Genomic DNA, 24050 nt, shown 5'->3' on the forward strand with positions numbered 1-24050 from the left:
GCTATTACAGAGAACCTGCAAGATATTGCATATTTGTATTATTATTTTCATTATTCTCACATCTTTTATTTGAATAATATTTTTGTATTCCTCTTTTTTCTGCTTAGTCTTCTTTGCTTGGCTGGTTATATTGTATCATTTGACAGGTTTTCCCTGTTCTCTCTTTCACAGTATATTGCTAATTTACTGTCCTTCACTTCACCTGTGTTCCATTAGCACACTACTGAAGGTCTGATACTCCCTATTCCTGGTATCTAGATCTCATAGATTCTGTCATATGATTGTTAATCTAATATTATTGTAAACAATAGCTGTCCCATACTGTTGTAAATACTACACAACACCCTGCTCAGATCTTAGCCCACATCACAGTTTCCTGAACTCTATTACTAGAGTGGTTAACTCTATTCTCTCACACTCTACACCTATGTACTATCCTTTATTCTCACTATAACTCAGAATCTGACCTCCCACAACCTCACTGCTTTCTAGATCCAACTCACAATCCTTCCTTCCCCAACAAGAGTCTTATCTTCTTTCCACCCTTTCTAAAAAGTGGCTAGCTGGGTTGAAGATCACAGTTAACACTATACTTAGCCAAAGGATCTCTTATCTCTTCTCTACTGGCTGCTACTATAAATATCATAGAATACTCTCCTGCTGTCATAAACCATTTTGCCTCACCCCTCCAACTGATCACAAAAAAGAGTAGGTGAGAAAGTGAACACCAGGAACTGCACCACTAAATATCACAGGAGACTGCAAGGAGACTGCACCACTGAATATCACAGATTTTCTACCACAGAAGTTCACACCAGAAACCCAGGGAGTCAGAAGAGATCATTTTAAGAAGCTGAGGCTAACAAGAAGAGTCTCACAAACAATGGGAAGACAAAGAAATGATCCCCTAATGAAAGAAAATGAGGAAGCCTCAGAAAGAATGCTAAATGAAATAGAGGCAACTCAATTATCGAACATTGAGTTCAAAGCAATGGTTATCAGGAAGCTCCATGAGCTCAAAGCAATACCAGAAACTACAGGGAACTACAGCGAACTCACTGAAAACTATATCAACGCAACAAAGGAAAAAGAAACTATCAGCAAGGGCCAAGAGGAAATGAAGAATACAATTTCAGAGCTGAAGAACACAGTGGAAGGAATCAAAAGCAGAATTGATGAGGCAGAAGATCAGATCAGTGAGTTGGAGGACAAAGTAGAAAAAAACACCCAGAAAGAGCAAGAAAAGGAAAAGAGGCTCAGAAAGAAGAGGGATTAGGAGAAATGCAAGACAATATGAAATGTAATAATATCCAAATAATAGGGATACCAGAAGGAGAAGAAGAAGAGAAAGGAGTAGAAAACCTATTTGAAAAAGTAATGATAGAAAACTTCCCTAATTTGATGAGAGAAAAAGTCCCACAAATTCAGGAAACACAGAGAGTCCCAATCAAGAGAACTCAAAGAGGCCCACTCTAAAACACATTATAATAGAGAATCTTAAAGGCAGCAAGGGAGAAAAAGAAAATAACATACAAGGGAGCCCCAATAAGGTTAGCAACTGATTTCTCAATGGAAATGCTCCAAGCCACAAGAAAATAGCAAGAAATATTTCAAGTAATGAGAATCAGAGGACTACAACCAAGGCTACTTTACCCAGAAAGGCTCTCAATCAAGACAGAAGGCCAAATAAGGAGCTTTCAGACAAAAGAAGTCTAAAAGAATATGCCTCCACCAAACCAGCTCTGCAAGACATGCTGAAGGAAATGCTGTAAGTAAAGGAAAGAAAAGAGAGAGAGAGAGGAGCACAGGTACAAAAATGGCAATGAATAAGTGCCTTTCAATAATAACCTTAAATGTAAATGGATTAAATGCTCCAATCAAAAGACACAGAATAGCTGAATGATTAAGAAAGCATGACCCACATATATGCTGCCTACAAGAGACCCACCTCAGGACAAAAGACCTACATAGACTAAAACTGAAGGGCTGGAAACAAATTTTGCAAGCAAATGAATAGGAAAAAAAAGCTGGGGAAGCAATACTCATATTAGACAAAATAGACTTTAAAAAAAGGGCCATAAATAAAGACCCAGAAGGTCACTTCATAATACTCAAGAGAAGAATCCACCAAGAAGACATAAACATTGTAAATATATATGCACCCAACATAGGAGCACCCAAATACATAAAGAAAATCTTAGAGGACTTCAAGAAAGATATTGACAGCAACACAATTATAGTAGGAAATTTTAACACCCCACTGTAAAAAATGGACAGTTCTTCCAAACAAAATATCAACAAAGATATTGTGGCATTGAACAACACCCTAGATGAAATGGACTTAACTGATGTATCTAGAGCCCTTTATCCCAGAGAAGCTAAATACACATTCTTTTCAAATGCACATGGAACATTTTCAAAGATAGACCACATGATAGGACACAAAGCAAGCCTCAAAAATTCAAGAAAATTGAAATCATCCCAAGTATTTTCTCCAACCACAAGGGACTGAAACTAGAAACCAAGCCCAAGAGAAAAAACCCTGAACACTCAAAATCATGGAGATTGAATAGCATGCTATTAAACAATGAATGGGTCAAGAATGATATTAGAAAAGAAATCAAAAAGTTTCTGGAAACAAATGAAAATGAATTCACAACAATTCAAAATTTATGGAAAACAGTGAAGGCAGTCCTGAGAGGGAAGTTCATAGTGATACAGGCCTACCTAAAAAAGATAGAAACATTTCAAACAAACAACCTAACCCTACGCCTATAAGAACTTGAGGAACAACAACAAAGACAGCCCAGAGCTAGTAGAAGGAAGGGAATAACCAAGATCAGAGCAGAACTAAATGACATAGAAATGAAAAGCACAATTCTAAGGATCAATGAATCCAGGAGTTGGTTTTTTGAAAAGATAAACAAAATAGACAAGCCTTTAAGTAGGCTAATCAAGAAAAGAAGAGAGAGGACCTAAATAAACACAATCAGAAATGAAAGAGGAGAGATTACAACTGACCCCACAGAAATAGAAGGGATTGTAAGAAATTACTATGAAGAATTGTACGCCAAGAAATTTGAAAACCTAGGCGAAATGGACACATTTCTAGAAAAATACAATCTTCCAAAACTCAGTGAAGAAGAAGTAGAAAGCCTGAACAGGCCAATAACAGCAGATGAAATTGAAGTAGTAATAAAAAAAACTCCCGACACGCAAAAGCCCTGGACCGGATGGTTTCACAGGAGAATTCTACAAAACATTTAAGGAAGAGCTAACCCCTATCCTTCACAGACTATTCCAAAAAATTCAAAATGATGGCAGACTCTCAAATTCTTTTTATTAAGCCAGCATCATTCTAATCCCAAAACCAGATAAAGACACAACAAGGAAAGAAAACTTCAGGCCAATATAGCTGATGAACATGATGCTAAAATCCTCAACAAAATATTGGCAAACCGCATCCAACAATACATTAAATAGATCATACACCATGACCAAGTGGGATTCATCCCAGCGATTCAAGGATGGTTCAATGTTTGCAAATCAGTAAATGCAATACATCACATAAACAAAAGTAAAGACAAAAATCACATGATCATATCAATAGATGCAGAAAAAGCTTTTTTTAAGGTACAACACCCATTTACAATAAAAACACTCAGCAAAGTGGGAATAGAGGGAGCATTCCTCAACATAACAAAGGCCATATATGAGAGACCTACAGCCAACATCATACTCAATGGGCAAAAACTAAAAGCTTTTTCACTAAGATCAGGATCAAGACAAGGTTGTCCACTTTCACCAATTCTATTCAAAATAGTATTGGAAGACTTAGCCATAGTGATCAGACAAGAAAAAGAAATAAAAGGCCTCCAAATTGGAAAGGAGGAAACAAAACTGTCATTGTTGGCAGATGACATGATAGTGTACATGGAAAATCCTATAGACTCCACCCAAAAACTGCTTGAACTAATAAATGAATTAGGCAAAACAGTGGGAAACAAAATCAATATCCAGAAATCAAAGGCATTTTTGTATACCAACAATGAAACAGCGGAAGCAGAAATTAAGAAAAAAATCCCATTCAATATAGCAAAAACAAAAATAAAATATCTGGGAATAAACCTAACCAAGGAGGTAAAAGACTTGTATGCAGAAAACTACACAACACTGAAGAAAGAAATCAAGGAAGACACAAACAAATGGAAACATATACCGTGTTCATGGATTGGAAGAATTAACATCATCAAAATGTCCATACTACCCAAAGCAATTTACAGATTCAATGCAATACCTATTAAAGTACCAATGGCATATTTCACAGACATAGAACAAACACTTCAAAAATTTATATGGAGCCCTGGCTGGTGTAGCTCAGTGGTTTGAGCGTGGGCCTGCAATCCAGATGATCGTGGTTCGATTCCCAGTCAGGGCACATGCCTGGGTTGCAGGCCAGTTCCCCGCAGGGGACACATGAGAGGCAACCATACATTGATATTTCTCTCCCTCTCTCCTTCCTTTCTTCTCTAAAGATAAATAAATAAATAAAATCTAAAAAAAATAATAAAAAATAAAAATAAAAAAAAATTTACATGGAACCGTAAATGACCCTGAATAGCAGCCGCAATTTTGAGAAAGAAGAACAAAGTAGGAGGGATCACAATACCTGATATCAAACTGTATTACAAGGCCACTGTAATCAAAACAGCCTGGTACTGGCATAAAAACAGGCACATAGACCAATGGAACAGAATAGAGAACCCAGAAATAAACCCAACTCTCTACAGTCAATTAATATTCAACAAAGGGGGCAATAACATAAAATGGACTAAAAATAGCCTCTTCAACAAATGGTGTTGGGAGAACTGGACAGCTGCATGCAAAAAAATGAAACTTGAGCACCAACTTACACCATACTCAAAAATAAATTCAAGATGGATAAAAGATTTAAATATAAGCCATAACACCATTAAAGTCCTAAAGGAGAACATAGGCAGGAAAATCTCAGGTATTTCACACAGCAACATTTTTACTGATATGTCCCCTAGAGCAAGGGACATAAAGGAAAGAATAAACAAATGGGATCTCATCAAAATTAAAAGCTTCTGCACAGCTAAAGAAAACAGTATTAAAATAAAAAGAGAACCAACTGTATGGGAAAACATATTTGCCAATGATACCTCAGACAAGGGTTTGATCTCCAAAACATACAAAGAACTCATACGACTCCACTCTAAGAAGACAAGCAACCCGATTAAAAAATGGGTGAAGGACTTGAACAGACACTTCTCCAAGGAAGACATACAGAGGATCCAGAGACACATGAAAAGATGCTCAGTATCACTACCTATCAAAGAGATGCAAATTAAAACCACAATGAGATACCACTTCACACCAGTCAGAATGGCTATCAGAAACAAAGCAACAAACAACAAGTGTTGGAGAGGTTGTGGGGCAAAGGGGACTCTAGTGCACTATTGGTGGGATTGCAGACTGGTACAACCACTATGGAAAACAGTGTGGAATTTTCTAAAAAAAACTAAAAATAGATTTGCCTTTTGACCCAGCAATTTCACTGCTAGGATTATACCCTAAGAACCCTGAAACACCAATCCAAAAGAACCTATGCACCCCAATGTTCATAGCAGCACAATTTACAATAGTCAAGTTCTGGAAGTAACCTAGGTGCCCATCAGTAAATGAATGGATCCAAAAACTATGGTACATTTACACAATGGAATTCTATGCAGCAGAAAGAAAGAAGGAGCTCCTACCTTTTGCAACAGCATGGATGGAACTGGAAAGCATTGTGCTAAGTGAAACGAGCCAGGTGGTGAAGGACAAATACCATATGATCTCACCTCTAACAGGAACCTAAACAACAAAATAATCAAACAAGCAAAATATAACCAATGATACTGAAATAGAGAACAAGTTGACAGTGTCCAGAGGGGAGAGGGAAGGGAATTTCAGGAGGAAAGGGGAAGGGTTTACAGGAACAAGTATAAAGGACACATGGACAAAAACTAGGAAGGGTGGAAATGGGAGGGAGAGGGATGGCTGGGTGGGTGGGCAGGGATGGGAGTAAAAGACAGAAAACTGTATTTGAACAACAATTAAAATAAAAAAAATAAGTAAAACAAAAAAACCCAAAATTAAAATAAATTTTAAAATGAGTGGGGGTTGGGGCAGTGGGAGAAACTGTAGGATTCTCGGGAGTCCCCCTTAAAGGGCCTGCAACAGACTTAGGACTTACACAGACTCATTCCCTGTGGGGCTTCAGCACCAGGGCAATAGCTGGAAGGACATCAGTGGCATACAGGGAGAAATACAAGTATCTGATATCAGGGAGAATCCTGGGAGACAACTTCCTTTTAGAGAAAACTCCAGAAGACAGGAAGTGGCATTGTCCCCTCTCTGAGCCCTCCCCCACACAGAGCCACAGAGCAGTAAACCTGGTTGCCCCACCCAGAGCTGGCCAAGACATTCTGGGTGCATGTTCCTGTCTGTTTCCACTGCACTGCTCAGCAGCCACTTGTTTCTTGGAGCAAAACATGGAACAAGAAGTGTTCCCAAGCATGATGGTTTTCTTTGTCTTAAAACCAGAATCAATGCAGAATCAATCAGAGACCAAATAAAGGACTTAATATCTTGTGGAACTAGATACTCATCCAACACCTGAAATGGAGAAACACTTAATGAGTGGGTGTCCTTCCTCCACCAGCTGGTGCAACAAAGAGAATAAGGGGTTTAGACTCCTACATCCACCTCCTCCAGTAATGCCCTGGGCACCTACATAGTAGTAAATAGGCTAGAAAGTAATTTTTAAAGTTAATGTTTCCTGCTCTGTCCCACACCATAATTCAGTCCAGCAAATGCTTATTGCATCACTACAAGGTGCTGGGACACAGTGACTGTCCTTGAGCCTTCTGGAGATGTTTGGAGACGGTAACAATTTTGGGAACACATCATAGTTCAGGCCATGATAGGACTGCATGGCCCAGACCTCTTGAGGCCTCTTTCCTCCTGACTCTTTTCCATCAGCACCATCAGGGTAGGGCCTCCCTGCGGCTCATATGGTATTTGCAGCATCCCCCACAGGGCCTGGCTCAGTGCAGACATGCCATACATACTTGTTGAATCAATTTCTTACCGTATGGAGAAGCCAAGTAATTATGTTCTTTCACTCTCCTTCTCATCCCTGAATCTGAGAACAGAATTCTCTCACTCTAACAGAGACTTCAGTTGCCCACACAGGTAAAACACACCCTAGAAAAAGCTGTAAAACCTCTGTCTGGAAAGGATTTCCCAAGAATTGATGAGGTATGGCTCTGAGACACATGTAGGGGTGGCAAGAACACTGGCCCAGTGACCATACCTCGGCCCCAGCCCTGCAGACTTAGGAAGCTGGGTTTCCACAGTCCTCTAGGGATGAGAAAGTCCTCATGCACTGAGTCATGCTGACCAAGCATAGGAGAACAATTTACAACCAGGCTATCAGTTTGTTGAATTACAATAAAAAATAAAATGGCCAAGCAAACCAGAGCTTGTTTACATGGTCTGGGAAACAAAATTTAAGATCAGAAGAGTAGCTGGTGAATGTGGAATTAGAACAAAGGAACTATATAATAGAACAGGGCTCTACCCTTCTACCCTCGACACCTGTGCCAGGTTGCTACCCTGTTCATCTCGTATCCAACACAGATGCCCTGTTGCAGCCACAAAGTGAGGCCATTCCCATGGGGGGGTTGGGGTCCCCACCACAGAAATGCCACCAGGTTAATTCCTGCCTTTTTCTGGACTTTGCTTTTCTTGGTTTGCACTTCAACAAATTCTAGGCATGTTGAGGACACTAGTAGCCTTTCAAGTTGACCACTCTAGTGCAGTTAGGACTTTGGGACTCCAATATGGTCTATTTATTTTTGCTCTATCTCTGAACCTGCAGTAAAATTGTGTTTAAAAGTACTAGATTCAGGTCAATAACCAACTATGAAGAAGCCATACTTCATAGTGAGATACTAGTTCACATCGATTAAGAAGGCTATTACTTAAAATAGAAAAATTGAAAATGGTGTTGGCAAGGAGGTGAGAAATTGAAATGTTTATGAGTTGCTGGTGGGAATGTAAATTGGTATAGCTGCTCTGAAAGACAATATAGCAGTCGCTCAAAAATGTAAACATGGAATACCTTATGATCCATCCATTCTACCTCTGGGTAAATATCCCCCCAAAATTGAGAGGGGGGACTCCAACAGACATTTGTACAACAATCTCCAAAGCTGCATTATGTATAACAGCCAAAAGGCAGAGGCTATCCAAAGGCACACTGGCAGGTGAATAAACAAAATGTATTGTGTATGTGCAACAGAATATTATTCAGTCTTAAAAAGAAAGGAAATTAGGACACACGCTACAACATGTATGAATCTTTAAAACATTATGCTAAGTGAAATAGGCCAGACCCACAAGGGCAAACGATACATGATTCCACTGAAATGACGTACCCAGGCTCCTGAAGTTCGTAGAGACAGAAAGGAAAATGGTGGCTGTCGAGGGCTGGGGGTGTGGTACGGGGAATTATTGTTTAATGGCACAGAGTTGCAGTTTGGAGTGACGAAGAAGTTCTGGAGATGGGGGGGTAGGCTGGGATGGGAGTAAAAGGCAGAAAAGTATACTTGAACATCAATGAAAATTTTTTAAAAGTTCTGGAGATGGATAGCGGTGATGGTTGCACACAATGCACTTAATGCCACTGAGCTACACACTTAAAAATGGTGACTCTGGCCCTGCCAGGGCAGCTCAGTTAGTTGGAGCATCATCCCCACACACCGACGCTGCACATTGGCCCCCTGGTCAGGGCACCTTCAAGAATCCACCAATAAACACATAAATAAGTGGAACAACAAGTTAATATTTCTCTCTCTCTCTTTCTCTCAACTCAATAAATAAATCAATAAATAAGAAAAGATGGTAAATTTTATGCTATGCATATTTTGAAAGTTCTAAAATACTTTAATAAGAAAATAATCTTAAAAATCAGTACTTTTTTGACAAATGTGCTTGGAGGGAGGGTAACTGAGAGCTCCCTCAAGCAAAGGGGCACCCAGGTGAGCAAAGATGGCGCTGGGACACCCAGATGCCCCTCCCAGGGGGTCCTCCCTCCGTGGCCAACCTTCGAGGATTCAGCTTCGCTCTTTTCAACGGGCCCTGTGGTGATTTTTTCCCCTGTGAAAGGAACGCTCCATCTAGGCTGCAAGGAATCACCCTTCTCCACCCCAGGGAGAGTATTTGTGCTGTGCCAGCCATGGCCCTCTCAGCTGGCTAGTGCTGGAAATATACTGGCTGCTTCCAGAATTCTCCTTTTCATCAGTCTCACCTTCTGTTGTCCCTGTCACTAGCCCCCTCATGTCAGCAGACGATTACAGTCCATCATCCCAAGGCTTCCAGGGCCTTCTCATGGGTTACATTTAGTCTGTTGCTTCCTGCTGACAAAGAGGAAGCACCTTAATGTCATCAAACGGGTTCCGGTCTCTGGGGAAGGTCTTCTGGAGACCAGCTGGAATTCATGGACCTAGAAAATACAGTTGCTGGCATTTTTCTTTTGCCAGATAAGGAAATCTTTTTTAAAACAACTATCATTAACACTTATCATTTTTTAGGCAAAAAAGTCATTTTAAGTACACTCCAAGTAGGGAAGCTATAACCTCACAGTAAAGGCCCTCTTCTCTCTGCAAGGAAAGGAGGGCTGGTGGTCTGACATCGATGTTTTCACACTAAGCAGATTCTTCCATGTGCATGTGCGCTACCTTGCCTGTACCAACTGCTTCCACACAAAGGGTTCCTGAAACAACTTACACATCACTCTCTGAAAGCAAAGAAAAGGACCACAGCGGATGTAGTGAACTTCCCTTCCAGATCTTGGATTCTGTGACTTAATAAAATACCAAGTTGCTTTCCATTTGTATCACAAACTCAATGGTGTGTGTCTATTTGTAAAAACTATGTTTGTATGAATACGTGCCTGCATATATGTGTATGTATATGTAACACATATAAATATCGTGTCCCTCAAATTCCTATGTTGATGTCCTAATCCCCAGCTCTTTAGAATAGGAGTGTCTTTGGCGGCAGGGTCTTCAAAGAGGTGATTAAGTTAAAATGAGGCCATCAGGGCAGGCCCTACTCCAATCTGACTGCTGTCCTTATGGGAAGAGGTGATATGAGCACAGAGAGAGAAACCAGGGTGCATGTGCACAGCAGGACCACCCTGTGAAGAGACAGCCCGGGGACAGCCATCTGTGTGCCAAGGAGAGGCACCTGGAACGGGTCCTTACCTTGGCCCTCAGAGGAAACCAACTCTCCTAACACCTTATTTTGCACTTCCAGTCTGCAGAACAAATGAGAAAATAAATTTCTATTGCTTCAGCCACTCAGTCTCTGGTATTTTGTTATGGCAGCCCTGGGAAATTAATATAGCTGCTGGAATTAATTTTTTAAATAACAATGTTCTCTTTGATAAGGTAATTATAAAAGCTGCCCTAGAAAGTCCATTAGAAATGACTTATTTTATACCAATCACTCTTACCCTAACTAAACAACAAATATATGTATTTTTGGAAAGAAACCCATTTTCAAAACACCACTATCTGTCCTAGTGTATCCCATCCTGAACAAATACATTATTACATTCTCATCAACATGTCCTTCAAGGAGAAAGAGCACTAGTTTGGAACATGCTAAAATTAGAAGTCGATTCAGTGCCCAACAAGACTATTCTAAACACAGTGAGCTCAACTATAAAAGATTTAGTGGAGGATGAAAAGTAATCCTAAAGAATTCAGGCTTGTAGTTGGGATCATCCTCTCCCCACTTAAAAACTCTCTCTCTCTCTCTCTCTCACGCGCACACATACACACACACAGGTTAAGGAATAACACAAAGGCCTGGTGACACAGACAACAGGTCCAAAAGGTTCATTAAGAAAGGGTGGGCTCATTATGGCATAGGAACCTTGGAGGAGCCCTCAGAGATGGTCCTCTAACCCCTCGCCCACCCTGTCCACAACCAGCCTAGACAGCCACTCCCTCCTCTCCAGATCCCGGCTACCTGTGAGGTTAGGGCTCAGTCACCACTTCCCCATGGAGTCCTGTCCAGCCATCTCAGCCCACAAGCACTCTCTCCCTTCTCTGAAAACCTGCCACATAGATTGCTAGAATCATTTTAATAAGGAAAGAATATAAATCAGGCCCCCTAAAGATCTGATTTTACCTCTCACCGAACCTTCACACGGATCTACATAGCTGCTGTATTATAAAACATCATGGCCAGGTGAATCAGCACATCAATGGTCCTGGAAAAAAACCACCCTTTCCATTTTAATTAGTGTAGCTTTTTGAAACACTTGGCACAAGAAGACTCAGGAGAACAAGACCAGCAGTTTCTTCAATGCTTAGGGGATGATTTGCCAAACAAGTCTCCTTTGCAGGTACTGCTCCTGGTATCTATCTCCAAGCAGCACACACTGTTCTTTACAGGCTGGAGTGGAATCGGTCTTTTGACAACCAAGCAAAAAGGAGAGAAATGAGGCATTTCCATCTCTATTCCACAGAAAAGGAAATTTAAACCACAGCAGTGGTTTATGTAAGAGCTGGAGACAGAACAGCATGTAGGCTTCGCTTTCTGATGGTCATCTTACTCTCCTAGGTCTGGGATTCTTAAACTAGGGGTAGGTGTATTTTCTAGTTTCTCCACCTACCCCACCCACTGTTACCCTCGTGCAAGCACTGATTACAAGAAAACCAGAGGTTGGTAGAACCAAAGCACCAGGCACCCTGGGCCTCCTCAGCTTGCACGGAGGGGTGTAGCCAGGAGAGAGCCAGAGACGGCCTTGTAAAGTGAGGGGCAAAATGTAGTTCCCCCATCTGCCAAACAAACCCCAAAGCCTAGAACATATTGGGCAGGTTCTACCGGAGCATCAATTTTAAGAGCAGACTTGGAGGATCATTTTTATAATAAATAAGTACAGATATGTTACAAAATAAACCACAAATATCAAATGAATGTACAAGATATACACGTTTCTGAGAGCCTTGGCCCCTGTTGTGGCCTGCCGGAAACCTGGGTGTACTTCCCTTTCCTACTGAGGCAATGTAGTGAAAAATTTAAAGAAGCTCTGGTAGGAAGATTTATAGGTTTACATGATTCAGTTCCCAGATCTTCAGATCTTTATATTAAATTTGTTTCTCTCCTCACCCCCAACTCCAACCCCCACAAGACAGAATTACATTTTCTGGGGAAATCTACACAGAGGTTTGGAGAAAGACAGGCTATGTTAACAACCACATACCCTCACTCATCTCCTAGTTTTTCCTTCTTCATCAACTGGGCATCTTCAGAGCCAACCCACAGGCAACTGCCCCTTCGGCCTGCCCTGCCTACGCCTTCACTGTCGTTTTTGCTGTTACCGAGGACATACACAAGGAAAACAAAAGCACCTTCCAGGGGAAAATTGTTTGAAGCTTATAAATTATTTTCACTTGAAGGGCTATAAAATTTACTTATGTTCTCTAGTGGGGCGAAAATTGCATAGGTCTTGGGAATACAGACACAAGCAACAATTGAGACCAGACTTTAACCTCCTGAATTTTAGCATCTCACAGATTCTCAATTTCTGCTTTATTTATTTCAATCTCAGCAACATAATAATGGATTGAAGAATCACATTTGCAAAGAAGAAAAAGCAAAAATGCATACTTTCCTCTTTCCAACAAGACTAGGCACTTCTCATACTCCAGTCAAGGGAAAAAATCACTTTGCACCCTAAAATAAGCCAAAAATAACACAACCATCCTGTCTAAGAGTTGGTCTCCAAAATATAAAACCTTGAATATGTCCAATAAGCCTGAATTCCCTAAGGAGAAAAAAATGTTTTTCTCCGATTGCTTGCTATGGGAAGTCGGAAGATAAGCCATGACTTTGGGGAATATGATAATCGCGTGAGAAAGTTGTTTTCAACCATCAAGAACATATTAATGTCTGCTTAGGAACCGTAGTCATTTTACAGGGTTTTTCTTTTGAGTATTTATGGTATTTTTACCTGTTGAGCCAGTCTTCTGAAGTCCGACTTCCTTGCACTCTAAATGCTCCCGCCACTAAATCTTCCACAGTCAGAAATACACGTAACATCAGCAAGCACACTGCCACTCTTGACTGCTTCAGCTGACCCGTGCTCTGAACTGGCACAACTTGTGGGACCTGATTCATAATTTTACATTTCTCTTCCAATGCCCCTTAAAACACATTCTTGGACTCAACCTCCATGCCCTCAGATGAATGGGTGAGCAGGTCCCATGACTTTCTGCTCAAGCAACCACTTCAAAGTCCCAAAAGGATGAACACTTATAGTCTGGAAATTAAAGAAACTCCAACCCCGTTATAACACTAAATCTCCCGCCCAGTGCCAGCTAGGTCCCGCTGCACACCGCTCTCCTGCAGGGACTGGGGGACAGCTGACCTCTTTTCTCCTTTTCCACCTTATGCCTAACTGGGGAACAGCTTCTCACCCCTCCAAGATCAAAGCAACAGGACAAGGCTATAGTAACTGTCTTCACACTGTTTATGGGTGCTTTAGTGATATTCACTCTCCTTCAACTGACTGCTCACTTCTCCCTTAGCCTCTTAGATTCCGGAAACTCTCGCTGCTGGGGTACCCTCACTGTTGGGCTGAATTTAGAGTGGCCCCCAGGCCAGCACTCTCTCCCATGTGCCCCAACCTGGCCCCCAGTACACCCTCAGGCATCCGTTGTCGTCACAAACTCTGGGGAAGCAGGCGACCCTGCTGCCCAGGCCACCACGTGAGCCTGCCATGCAGGGAACACATGTACAGCTCAACTAGTGGCCCCACAATAGCTCCGGACACCAGGTTTGGGATGAAGGAAGTGACCAAAGAGCCCTTTGAAGAAACCTGTTTAACAAAGCCTGCTCTCTCAATTCTCACATTCTTGGAATGACCAGTGGTTCAAGAGCTATGGAAAAGGTCTCAAATGCCTACACTGAAATTTCTACTTGGTGGTCTGTCACTTTCCTTCCGAATTTTACATAACTTGCGTAACTGTCTCAGTCAAAACTTTGATTTGGTAACTTATTTTTTAGTACCAAATGCATATAAATGTTTCAGATAACCTGCTAATTTCCAATTATTTTTAAAGTTTATTTTTCTCTTATATCTAACAATATTGAGGAATCTGAGTATTGAACGGAGCATTCGGTGACATAAAATACAACAAAATCTTCACCCAGTTTGGTGAAGATTGGGTTGAATCCTCTCCCCAGTCCTGATAGGAGGTCACCCAGCATCGGCTTGATCTGCTTCTGGGAACAAAGCCACCTCTTCTTTCTCAGGGGTCTGAGGGCTGCTCAGGTAACTAGACATACCTCTTTTTTGCCAAGTTAAATGCTCTCTGTTCCTCAGAAGGCCTGGTGTTCAGACCCTCATCATCACCTTCCTCTGGATAGCCTGAAGTTGGTCCCTGTCCTTTATAAAGAGGCTACGCAGAATGGGACATGGAGGAAAGTGGGCCTGGGCTCTTTTGATCCGAATGCCACAGGTTTGGGGGAGATGACACTGGCTAAGGGCTCAGGTTCTCACATCCGGTATTAGCTCTGCTACTTACCGATTATGTGATCTTGTGCCAATTACTCAATCCTTCTGTGCCTCAGCCTTCTTATCTGATAGATGGGAATGGTGATAATTACATTCCCTACTCAAGGGATTGTTACATGGATTGAAACAAAATTATGAAACACTCATAACTGTGCCTAACACACAATAAGCTCCATATAAATGTCCATTAAGAGGCCTGTCCTCATCAGTGCAGTCCCCATTTGCTACGGGACAGCCACTTCACACTATGTGTAGTTCACTCTGAACTTGGTGGGCCACTGACGCCCCCAGGATTTGTCCTCTCACATGAAGTACTGCTCACTGGGGCCATTCCTTCCTTCATTTTTTTTAAATTTTTTAAAATTGAATCTATTGGGGTGACATTGGTCAAGAAAACCATACAGGTTTCATGTATACAATTTTATAACACATCTTCTGCACACTGCAATGCGCACTCACCACCCAAAGTCAAGTCCTATTCCATCACCATTTATCAGTCCTTTGCCTCTTCCACCCCTGCCCCACCCCACCCCCCACCTTGCTTTCCCTCTGGCAGCTACCACACTGTTGTCCACGTCTCTGTGCTTTTTTCTTCTGAGTCCCTTCGCCTTTTTCACCCAGCCTCTCCAACCCCCAACTGACCCCTGACCTTCAACCCCACTGTAAGCTCAACATTCTAGTATTAGTAAATAAAATAAGTCTTGGAGAGTACGCTCCTAGATTTGTACTTGCTACAACTCTGAGAACTCTCCCCACTATGTCTTTCCCCTGATGCGTGAGACCTAGGGGGCACAGGGAGAAGGATAGAGCTGTCCTGTGTGTCCATTCTTTCCCCTGTTGTTCTCAGGGACAGTAGAAGACTTTCTCAAATGCCTCTGCAAAGGCAAGACACACTTTAGATTGTCTATGTCGGGGAGGGTGTCAGTGACTGATTATTTGTAGGTCCCTTACTTCGGAAACCTCTGTGACAGGATACAACAATATAATGTGCCCAAAAAACAATAGCCCTCTTGCTGTGAGGACCACAGTGTGTACCTGAACGAACCTAACTAAGCTGCTGTCACCTGGGCACATTAAAAGGTCAAAAATAAAGGAATCAGAGATGAATTCTGACTGGCAAAATACCCCCACATCGGGGGGCCTACAGTAATGGGGAGGAGAAAGGTTCCGTTTTCCAGAATGTGCTGATGATATCATTTGCAAGGAAGGCCACCCACTGTGAGCAGGATGGGGTCGACCTGGAGAGGCCAATGAGGGCAGGCAGCCAGGGACAGCTGTGATACCCAGGCAGAGGCAGTGGGATAAACAGGGAAAACACATGGGGAGGAGTTGTGGGGCTGGGAGCAACTCCCTCCACCCCCATCCAGGCCCCCTATCACTGGGGGCATTTGTTAATAATAATAATAATAAATAATAATAAATAACAATAAAAGAATTAACACACATGGTTCACAAAACAATAGATAGCTCTGTGCACTCTGATGTTTCCTCTTCCCTTCTAACAATTTCATGTTTTAGAAAATGCTGGTGCAACTCACTACATGGATGTCATTACCCTAATGAGTCCCAACCCACATTGGGAAAACAATGGATATGGTGTGCCCCGATCTACAGACCAGTAGGTTGCTGGAAAAGAAACAGAAGTTAGTTTGCAATAAATTGTCTCCCTAAATTCTTTCCCATGTGATCTTGAGCTATCTTCTTGAAGAATTTATTTTGGAATACTGCCAAGATCTAATTGTTCCTTCTTTTGAAAACTCTCCAGGCTGTTTTCATCTCTAAAGCCTACTCGAAGGTTACTGTGAAAGCTTTCACGCTGGAGCTTGCCTGCTGTTTGTGCTTGAACAATCCAGCCCACTTCAGGGTTAGGTGTGGGGAGAGGGGACCTTCCCATTTTGTAAAGAAATAGACCGAGAGCTACTCTTTCTCCGGTCGTCCATTAATATCTCTTCATCTTCCTTAAACACTAAATGCTCCTGCTGATCTTTTATTGTGGGCACGCCAGCTCAGGGTGGCCTCTTGCTTTCTGGAACTTACCCATGCAGGCCAGGTCACCTTCCTTGCTAGATTCTTGGTGGTGCACCAAACATACACCAGCCTCACGGTCACAGTTTGCAGATCCCATTAGTAACTGGGGGATTCAGCTGGAAAACTTATTTAACACCTCCACCTGTTTTCTTCACGTGTAAACTAGAAATACTACCGCTTACCTTTGGAGGTTTTGTAAGAATTAATTTATTTATGCGAGTGCCCTTCTTTTTCCCCAGTAGCACAGACACTTCCCCCCAAGCTCCCTTTGCTTTCAGAACACCGTGCAGTGCTATGTCGCTGTCAGATTAAATCCAGGGCAATGTCCAAGTCCTCGTGTTATCTTTGCTGCGGAAACCACAAAGCCTCTGAACAAGTTTCCAAGGAGGCGACACTGACTTCCGTGATTAATTATGCAGAAAGGATGGAAGGAAGAGAAAAACGAACCGCGTATTTCCCTCTAATCAGTAAAACGATCTGTCAGCAGACTACCCAGTGCAAACAAAATGAACTCACTGCCCAACGCGGTTCATTCTGAGAATCTTGTCCACCAGAGAGGCGAGCACCTCCGCCAGTGGACAGCGGACAGTACATTTCGCTCGAACCCGGAGAATCCCGAGCCCAGAAGGTCTCTCAGTTGCAGGACACAAGGGTGGCAGACAGGAGAGCAGATCGTAGAAAGTTTTCTCGCCTTTGGGAGAAGGTGTGACCCGGTCCTCCTAAGCAGAGAGGAGGAAACCCACCCAACCCCCGAGCGCCGCCACTTCCAGCCTTTTCCAAAGCCCTCCGCAGAGAAACTCACATCGGTGGACTGCGAGAAAGGTTTCAAACTTAGGCCCCACTCTTTCCCTGGCCACGCTCACACCCCAGTTTTCCCACACCCATTTCACCCAGCTCCTGCCAAAAAAAAATCCCAAACCGAAAATCACCCCCAAACCCAATCCCCAAACCCAATTGAGCTGACTGCCTTTCCTGGAGCCTCAAGGACCCCACTCCCGTGCCCCAAGTTGCGCATCCAGGGTGCCCCCTCCCTCCCGCAATTAGCCATTGGGGTGCCCTGACCTGTGGGCGCCGATTCTCCGAGGTGTGTGAGCTTCACTGGCGCTGCCGCCTCCTCCTCCTCCGGCTTCCCAGGGCTGGGCGGACCGCTCCCGGTGCTGCGGTGCACTGCACGGGGCGGGGACTCTGCTCCCGACTGGAGGTTGTGCGGTGCGGGGCGCAGTGGCTGCCGCCCCAGCCCGTGGGTGCCGAGACCAAGAAGAGGTGAGCTTTGGAGAAGCCTCTCCTGCTAAAGCCGCCTTCACTCACAATCAGGGTAAGACCTTGCAGGAAAGAAAGGAACAAAAATCTGAGAATATTCTTTACCCACTCGCCATCCCCCACTCTCACCACCCCCTCACCCCAGGCTCTGCAGCGGGTCCTTCAGGCCAACTTTGAGTAACCAAGCTGAGTGAGAGGGAATGGGGCAGCAGGACTAAGATTCATTATAAACCCTCAGCACTGGGTTCAAGTTTATAAGGGCTGGGCCCTCCGGCACGAGGTACTAAAATTACTACCTCCATTTTACTTCTCCTCCCGCATCCTGGTACATACTGGTGCCAAATGCAGTCGAATGACTCCCAGACCGGGCCCCAGGAGAATAGGAGTAGGCTGGGAGCAGATTCAAATTGGCAGACGGGGCTCACTCCGCACTCTCAGCAAATATTTACTGCGTCCATATTCCATGCCAAACACTGATCTGGACACTAGGGAACCGGCCTCCGGGAGCTTATACGTCAGGTGAGACACAGGAAGTAAACATAACAAATGAGTAAAGTGTGTAGTGTGTGAAACAGCTGGAAAAGCTGTACAGAAATATAACTCGGGCAGCGGGGAGAGAATATTGATGGTGTGGGTGCATTGTGAAATCAGCATGCCAGAGTGGCTGCGCAGGTCACTCTGGTATCTGAGGAGAAAGTATTCCGCTGCCCGAGTTGTTCACAGCTGTAGGGGCCATTTCTTTTACTACTCACAGGCGCTATGTCAGGCAGTATGACTACCATTTCCATGAAACAAATGAGGAAACTGTAAATGAATTGCCCAAGGTCACATATTAGTAAGTGGAAGAGCTGGCCTTCAAGCTCAGAAAGACTGGTGCCCCAGAATCCTAGCTTTATCAGTCCATATCTGTATCGGCAGAAACGCCGCATAAGCAGTACCCACGCCAGCTGCCAATGGTGTGATTAATTCAATTTCCTGGGGCCAGAAAAAGATTCCTGGAAATGATATCAGATGCAGCGGCTGATAACTTAAAAAAAAAACCTCTTGTGTCATTATTACGTGTGAAATGAAATATTTTGCAAACCATCTGTACAGTTGTGTGCATGCGCCTCAGCCTCATTCACAGGCAGTTTAATTCTAGATGACATAATCTGACCATCTATGATGAGACTCATTAGTCCCTGCCCTACTTCTCCACGTTGATTCCCGGTGCATGTTCCTGTCTGCCTGAATGTGATCCATCACCTACAGAGCAGAGCCTGTACTGCATGTTGGCAGGGCACAGTGGAGCTGGTCAGAGAGCAGAGACAGAATGAGGGAATAAAAAAGATGAAATCTTGCCATTTGTGGTCCAACTGCCTCTAGGCAGGTCCAAATACCCTCTAGATCCAACATGGATGGACTATTCATGTTGGACCTAGAGGGTATTACACTAAGTTAAATAAATGAGAGTAAGACAAATAGCAAAGGATTTCACTTATGCGTGGAATCTAAAAAAATAAAATAAAAAATAAATGAACAAACAAAACAGAAGCAGACCCATGGATAGAGAGAATAAGGTGATGGTTGCAGAAGGGGAGGGGAATGGGAGATGGGAATTTTACTTAAAAAGGAGAAAGAACAGAGCTATAGGCTTGCTATTGCTAAAACACCAGTCTCCGCCTTGGCTGTCAGAGTCAGGTGGCCTCCTTTGGGCAGAGCACCAATGGCTCTCAAGGCAGAGAACAGGGCACCTCGTACTATGTGGAAAATGCCACTAACCATCAGCTTCAGAAGCTGAAACTGCAGCGCCCAGTGAGAGCAGCCTCGTCAACAGGACGGCAGAGTTCCTCTGTTCCCCTAGTCAGCTCCGCCTTGCCGTGGCTGCACCCATTTCCCTTCCCTCCCCTGGTGCCAGCAACATCTTCCTGCCTTCGCTTCAAGGGCCATGTCAAAGGCCTCTTCCTCCAAGAAGCCATACTCACTGCTCCAGCTACAAATGAAATCTTACTCTAAAAATCTGATACCCTTCCATGGCACCTGTCATTTTAGAGTTTAACTCTAAATGGGCTCCTCCTATTCCTCCAGGGGCCAGCTTTATATTTAATTTCTCTACAGGTCTTAGCATAGTGCCTTGCACCCAGAGGATGTTCAATAAGTATTTTTTGTTAATAAATTAATCTATAGGAGCATAGCTTCATTGTCACTTAATTTTGTCTTTTCATTCCAAAATTCCTTTCAAGCTCACAGATATTTAGTTGCAGGACTGAGCCATAAAATAGCCATAGTTGTTATTTGTCAATACAAATTGGCAAGATTTGACTTTGAGATAAATTTTGTTTGCCCCGTACTGAAATGGAAAATTGAGGTTTAAGAGTAATTGCCCCAAGATCACAGTGCTAGTCAATGACAGAGCCTAGACTTGAGCCCAGGACTGTTTGGCTCTGAACTGTGTGCTCTTCACCGCGACCTCCTGCTGCTCCTCATTCTCTTGTTCACTCGTGTGCATTCCTGTGAGCTGAAGTAAGTTGAACACGTATTTGTATTTCCCTAGTGCAGCTCTGCACCAGCCATTGTGAAAATAAGCACAGTGAAAACACAGCTCTTGGGGAACTGGAAGCCTGCAGTCAAAAGGTACAGACTTGCAGGCGCCAGATGAAGAAGTTCCTGGGCATCTTCAACATGGAGATGTTGAACATGGACAGCACAACATGACGACCACCGCTACACTGCTGTGGGACACATGGGGAAGCTGTTAAGAGAGTAAATCCCGAGTTCTCTTCACAAGATAAGACATTTTTTGTTTGTTTTGCTTTTTCTTTTTATTATATCTAGGTGAGGTGATGGATGCTAACTAAACTTACTATTAGTCAAGGCTAGGACACTTGGTACCTTTGTTAGAAGACCTTCCATTATTAGCCTTCCTGTGGGCTGATGTGGCCTTGGCAATAGGGTGTGGGCTGGATTTCATCTCCTAATATATGTAAGTCAAACCATTATATTGTATACTTTAAACTTTCATAGTGATATGTTCATTGTATCTCAATAAAACTTGGAAAAACCCACAGTTCTTGCAATCAAAGTCACTTGCAATCTCTAGACACACAGAGGCCCACAAGTGCACTTTGTCTTAACTTGGATGATAGGGAAGTAGGAAATACCACCAGAGATTCGCTGAGAAGATGGAATGTAGTTTTAATCTTGAAGGTGATACAGTAATTTGTTATAATGATAATGAAAAAAAGCAAACAGTAGGCAAAGGTCATCTGCAAAGACAGGGAGGCATAAAAGATAATTCACTCAGAGAAGGCTACAGTCACTCAGGAGGGATGTGTCACTGTGAGGGTGGTATTGAGATAAGGCTGGAAAGAAAAGTAAGGAAAGAAAGCCAAATCACAAGGGTGCACAAATAACCTTGATGGAGTCCATTACCCCCTGAAAATACATACAATCATGGATGTTATGAATGGGAACCTTTCACAGGAGAGGTCTGATAATTTTAGTCAGATTCTGAAAGCTGCTGACTGACCCAGCACCAGGAGGTGGGGAAGTGAATTTCCTTTGCCACAGCCACTGCCCGACCCAAGGACCGCTGGATCCCTGCGAGTGGGTGCAAGGCATGACTCTGCCAAATCACCTGCAAATGTGCAGTGGTGCCGCCAGTCCCAGGCAAGGATGGCTGGACCCTAACCTTCACAGCATCTATACCAGGTTTCCTCCTAAAGGCAGAGCCAGAGAATAGCTGGGCAGCCCATAGGTAGGATGCTGGCAAATGAGACCATGTTCCAAAGAAGCAACAGAAAGAGGACCGCAGTGAGCCAAAACTGTCAGCCCTCAGGGCACGACCCATTGCTTCCCAAACTTCACTTACTTTTATGAGCTGACTTGTGTCCCCCAGATTCCCACATTGAATTCCTAACATCTAGTACCTCAAAGTGTGACTGTATTTGGAGACAGGGCCCTTAAAGCGGTAATTAAGATCGCATAAGATCACATGGGCCTAATCCAATCTGACTGATGTCCTTAGAAGAGGAGATTAGGACCCAGACACCAGGAGCTCTCATGGACAGAGGGACAACCACGTGAAGAGGCAGCAAGAGGATGGCTATCTGCAAGCCAGGGAGAGAAACCTGATTCTTCCCTTATGGCCCTCAGAGGAAACCAGCTCTGCTGGGACCTTAACCTTGGACTTCCAGTCTCCAGAACCACGAGAAAATAAATTTTTGTTGTTTAAGACACCCGGTCTACAGTATTTTGTTAGGGCAGTGATACCAAATTAATAGGTTAACAAAACACAAATTCAAAAATAACATTTTGAATTTCAATATGATGACCACAGAACATTCGATCTCCAAGGAGGACCCCCCTAAGCGTGGCGTCCTGTGCCGCTGTGTTGGGCCCTGTGGCCAGGTCCTGGGAATACGGGCATGGCAATCTGAACACAGCCTGAGTTCGTAAGTGGAGACACGCGGCAGTAGCCGGGGGAGTGGGTAAGACTGCTCCATGGGAAGACAAGGTGAAAAGAGATGAGGGCTGATGTCAGAAGCTTGGAACCTGAAACTAAAAGACAACTAGAGAAATAGAAGGTGAACAAGAGAAGGTGGAACCTGATGAGAAATGAACAATAGTGTCTAAAGGCCAAGGTCATGATTAAGAACTGAAGCCCACTGGCTTTTGCATGGAGGTCGCATGGTAGGAACTGAGGCCAGAATGCTGCTGGTTGAGGAGTAAGGTTGTCACTACAGGCCACTCCTCTGAGGAGGCTGGGAAGGGGAATGTGATGGGGGTGCTGAGGACTTTGGGGCAAGCCTATGAAAGCCCAGGACACTGAAATACAGCCCACGTTCTATCAATAAGGCCGTATCAGCCCACAGGAAGGCTGATGGAAGGCCTTCTAAAAAGGCACCAAACGTCCTAGCCTTGAACAGCAGAGCAGCAGTAGGGCTTCTGTTATTTGTACGCTTATTATCTGAGTCCCCACACTAGCTCCACCAGAGCGGTGACTGTCCTGCCTCCAGCCATCACTCGCAGGAGCACCTGGCACACAGTGGGCACAGTAACACAGGTTGAATAAATGGTTAGGTTGAGAAGTTAAGGGAAAGGTCGTGGTTTTTTTAAAAATCTGTATTCATTTATTTGTCTCAGATGAGGGACTCTTAAACATGTTTATAGAATAAGGACCCAGAAGAAAAAGAGAAGTTGAAGACCGAGTGGAGAGGAAATAACTGGTTAAATAAATTACGAGAGGATACGGCAGGAAAAGAAATCAAAATAACCGCAGAAGGCAAAAAATATATCAGAATCATCATTTGAGTAATTCAGGTATCAGTTCCTTCGATGGTGAGACCTTGCTTTATCCTGGAGCCCACCTGGGACGGGCAACAAGGATACAGGCCCTTGTAGTTCTACAAGGTGATGCCATCTAGCTAAGAAATTTCTCCTGGAAAAGGATAAACAGCAATGAAACTCAGCAAGGTGTTACCAAGTGAGTAGTAAAGAAAGTTTTGGAAACACAGTGAACTGGGGGGAAAAACCTGGAGGCATCAGGTACACCCACCCTAGAGTTGGGGAGATGGGTACCGCCTGCTGGCAACAGCTGGCTGACCGCTTTCAGGATCTGCAAGGCAGGGGCGCAGTGTTGGCCCAAGACCTGGGACAAATCCATTCATTTTCCAGTTGACTAGGACGTGTGCCAGTGCACCCGGCAGGAAGCAGTAAAACCCAGACCTGTCTCAGACGAGGACACATCCCTAATAGCTAATGTGTCTGTGTGAGGAAAACTTGGCAGCATTTCAGTGAGTCCAAAAACAAGGCAAGGGCCAACTGAAGCAAATGAGAAAAAAAAGCAGCCTTGTTTTCAGATGTTAAAATATATGATGCAAGACAGTTACCTCTGTAATTCATTTTTTCCACAACAAAACCCATTCAGCCTAATCTCTGGTGAAATTGCACACACACAGACTCCACTATGCAAAGCTACCCAAGGGAGGAGCACGGCTCGATTCAACAGTACAGTTGCTCAGTTAAGTTTTAGAAAATAAATAGGAGGTAAATGTTCAGAAACCTTAACTTCTGAGATGTGAGACAGGTAGGTTGCAGCTGGCCATGCTCTAATCAT

At 43.5% G+C, this 24050-nt stretch overlaps 1 protein-coding gene across 2 annotated transcripts in view; it reads right to left on the reverse strand.

The window, feature by feature from the left end:
• MRAP2 (melanocortin 2 receptor accessory protein 2) overlaps window positions 1-17993 on the reverse strand; it is a 46659-nt gene extending 28666 nt beyond the window's left edge. Inside the window, exon 1 of one of the 2 annotated variants that reach the window (XM_037039449.1) lies at window positions 17756-17993. The gene's annotated coding sequence lies outside the window, so the exon portion shown is untranslated. The remainder of the gene's footprint in view (window positions 1-17755) is intronic. The other variant, XM_037039448.1, reaches the window with a different exon arrangement.
• Between the last annotated feature and the right edge of the window lie 6057 nt (window positions 17994-24050).

This window comes from Sturnira hondurensis, unplaced genomic scaffold (genome assembly GCF_014824575.4).
Source record: "Sturnira hondurensis isolate 20B ecotype Veracruz unplaced genomic scaffold, ASM1482457v3 Scaffold0025370, whole genome shotgun sequence".
NCBI classification, from domain to species: Eukaryota; Metazoa; Chordata; class Mammalia; order Chiroptera; family Phyllostomidae; genus Sturnira; species Sturnira hondurensis.